This window comes from Otolemur garnettii, unplaced genomic scaffold (assembly GCF_000181295.1).
Source record: "Otolemur garnettii isolate 467f Iridium unplaced genomic scaffold, OtoGar3 scaffold00001, whole genome shotgun sequence".
Classification (NCBI taxonomy): domain Eukaryota; kingdom Metazoa; phylum Chordata; class Mammalia; order Primates; family Galagidae; genus Otolemur; species Otolemur garnettii.
Window position 1 is genome coordinate 9,900,069 of NW_003852396.1, and position 581 is coordinate 9,900,649.

The window sequence follows — 581 nt, forward strand, 5'->3', positions numbered from 1 at the left end:
TTTTTTTTTTTCCCTTTGAAAAGTAGCTTTGTTTTAGAGCTACTAGTTTTCTGAGTAAAATTTTGGGGGTCCAGATTTCTCTTTTATTGTGCAATATCTTTGTCCCCTTCAGAGCTGTTGGCATGTCTGTCAATATTACTTTTAAAATATTTGTGGGTCTCCTGTGACCATTATTGGAGTTCACTTGATTAGAAAAAAGCCAGACTCATAAATCTCTTCAAAGTAAGTCTGTATTGGCTCGGTGCCTGTGGCTCAAGAGGCTAAGGCGCCAGCCACATACACCTAAGGTGGCGGGTTCGAATCCCCAACCCAGGCCCGCCAAACAAACAATGATGGCTGCAACCAAAAAATACAGCTGGGTGTTGTGGTGAGCACCTGTAGTCCCAGCTACTTGGGAGGCTGAGGCAGGAGACTCGTTTGAGCCCAGGAGTTGGAGGTTGCTGTGAGCGTGATGCCACAGCACTCTACCCAGGGGGATAGCTTGAGGCTCTGTCTCAAAAAAAAAAAAAAAAAAAAAGTAAGTCTGTATTTACATTGAGCTTCCCTTGAACTGTGGAAGAACAATATCCTTAAGCTTCCCC